Genomic DNA, 2,653 nt, shown 5'->3' on the forward strand with positions numbered 1-2,653 from the left:
TCTCCATTTTCTTCCTGGGGCCTGGCACATACTGAAGCCAGACACAGAGTGGGGTTTTGGGATCAGAGCCAAGGGAAGCGAAAGATGGACACTTTTGGCATAATAATGGTAGCAGAGGCACCATTTGTTTCTGAAAGTGGTCAGTGGGTCTGGTGGATATTCCACCAGCAGGATCCAAAGCTCCTTTTTCTGCTTGACCTCTCTCAGGGATGAAGGGAGGAAGCCTGGACCCCAAGGTGAGTGAGGTTAATGATTTAGAACACTGCTCTATGGAGCTAGAACAAAGACCAAGGTTCAGGATAGGTAAATTCAGCTCCTCCTGTGAGCACCTACTTCCTGTTGCCTAGATGGACAGGTCTGCCTCAACACTGAGGGAAAACCTCCTTAAATTTCCTCCTGAGTCATTGTTTTTATCAGGCAGGGAGAGGGGGAGAGATGGTGGACAACTTCAAGGAAGAATTGTTCACGTAAGGCTCCAGTGGCTCAAGCCAGTAATCCTAGCTACTCAGGAGGCTGAGATCTGAGGATCGAGGTTCCAAGCCAGCCCAGGCAGGAAAGTCTGTGAGACGCTTATCTCCAATTAACCACCAAAAAAGGCAGAAGTGGAGCGGTGGTTCAAGTGAAAGTGAGTCAACCTTGAGCACAAAAGCTCAGGGACAGTGCCCAGGACCTAAGTTCAAGCCCCAGTACTGGTATCAAAATTAAAAAAAAAAGAATTGTTGTATATGGTACTTGCTTCTGCAGCACTTAACCAAACTTAGTAAGATACAGAGAAGATGAGCATGGCTCCTATGCAAAAATGACATGCAAATTGGGGGGCATTCCTCACTTTTCATTTATTTGTCTAAAAGCTCCATATATCCTATTGCACCACTCATTTTCACTCTTAAGCATATTTTATTGTTAAACACCCCTAAATATAAATGGTTTATAGCTCTCCTACAACCACGAAACCAAAACAAGCATACAAATTAAAACCACACAAAAGTACTAAGTGAATTAAATTTGTCTTAGCCATATTAATTTAATGGGATGGATGATGCTTTACTTAAACCAAATCATCCATCCATGTGTGCCTGTCCGCCTGTCACACGCACACATACGCACACATGCACATGCTGTCCCCATGCACCAGGCCATGGCTTCCCCCATCTCCCTCTCTCTGACCTTTGGGATTTGTTAGGACTGCAGCCTTCACATCATTTGCTCTTCACTCAACAGGGTTGCCTTTCTATCTTCCTTCCTCCCTTCCTCCCCTTCCTCCCTTCCTTCCTTCCTTCTTTCCTTCCTTCCCTTCCTTCCTTCCTTCCTTCTTTCCTTCCTTCCCTTCCTTCCTTCCTTTCTTCCTTCCTTCCTTCCCTTCCTTCCTTCCTTCCTTCTTTCCTTCCTTCCCTTCCTTCCTTCCTTCTTTCCTTTCTTCCTTCCTTCCTTCCCTTCCTTCCTTCCTTCCTTCTTTCCTTCCTTCCCTCCCTTCCTATACTGGAGTTTGAACTCAGGGCCTCGTGTTTACTAGTCAGATACTCTTACCACATGAGCCATACTCCCAGTCCTTGGTTTAGCTGTCTTTTGAATAGGGTCTTAGGATGACAGGCATGAGCCACTATGCCAAGCTGATGTAACACTTTTCTGATGATGGGGTTCTTATCTTTAGGAATAAGACATAGTACCTGCAAACTGATTTTTTCAGTTTTTCAGTATTTCTCTTCAGTATTGAGGATCAACCCAGGGCTTCATGTATGCTAAGCAGGTGCTCTGCACTTGGACTTCTAGTCAAGCTGAAAGTTGTTGTTGTTTTTAGTGGTCCTGGGGCTTGAACTCAGCCTGGGCACTGTCCCTGAGCTTCTCTGTGCTCAAGGCTAGCACTCTACCACTTGAACCACAGTACTACTTTCGCCTTTTTTTCTTTTTGCTTAGGTGGTGCTGAGGAACCAAACCCAGGGCCTCAGGCATGCAAGGCAAGCGCTCTACCACTGAGCCACCTTCCCAGCCCCTTGTTAATATTTTTACAAGTCTTTGTGTTAAGGATTTTGAGAAAGTGGCAGCATGGTGTCTATTCTGGTACTGCAAACCCTGTTCAGGAGCAAGCTGCCTGTTAATTGGTTTAGTTCCATATTTCTCATAAACAGGGAGAAGAGCAAGTCGGTTCTCTTTTGCTGGACCCCAAGGCAGTCTGAGGCAGGTTCTGAAGAACAGTTACAAAGAGGCAAGAGGAGCCTCTGTCCAGGCTGAAAGGAAAGCCTGATGTGGTTTTATAGAGGAGCCTTCCAAGCAGGCAAGCACCTTGCTTGGCTCATACAGCTAAGTGGCTGGCTACACTGGGTGTGAAACCTCTTGACTGGCTCTTCTGTCAGGCTGTGGGTTTCTCCCTTCTCCTTCTGGCTGTCCCTTTTGTGTGTCATAGTCAGGTTATCCAATATTTTACCTTTCCAACTTGTTGCTGTAATGGGGACTGAAACAAGTTGTTTTATGTAAAGCAATGAGAAGGCTGTGAGCTAGCCACCATTCCTCTTCTAATTTTGTGACTGGGCTTATCTATAGCTACTTTATCAAGTGGATGTCTTTTTTTCAGGTCCTGGGATTTGAAGTCAGGATCTTGCTTTGGTTGGTTGCTTGGCTGGAGCTCTACCACTTGAGCCATGGCTCCAGGCATGCT

General features: G+C 45.9%; 1 pseudogene; it reads left to right on the forward strand.

Annotated features, from left to right (window-relative positions):
• The first annotated feature begins 733 nt into the window (after positions 1-733).
• On the forward strand, positions 734-833 carry LOC122117012 (annotated as a pseudogene).
• The last annotated feature ends 1,820 nt before the right edge of the window (positions 834-2,653 follow it).

The sequence above is a fragment of the Dipodomys spectabilis genome, unplaced genomic scaffold (genome assembly GCF_019054845.1).
Source record: "Dipodomys spectabilis isolate Male_0828 unplaced genomic scaffold, ASM1905484v1 ptg000003l, whole genome shotgun sequence".
Lineage (NCBI taxonomy): Eukaryota > Metazoa > Chordata > Mammalia > Rodentia > Heteromyidae > Dipodomys > Dipodomys spectabilis.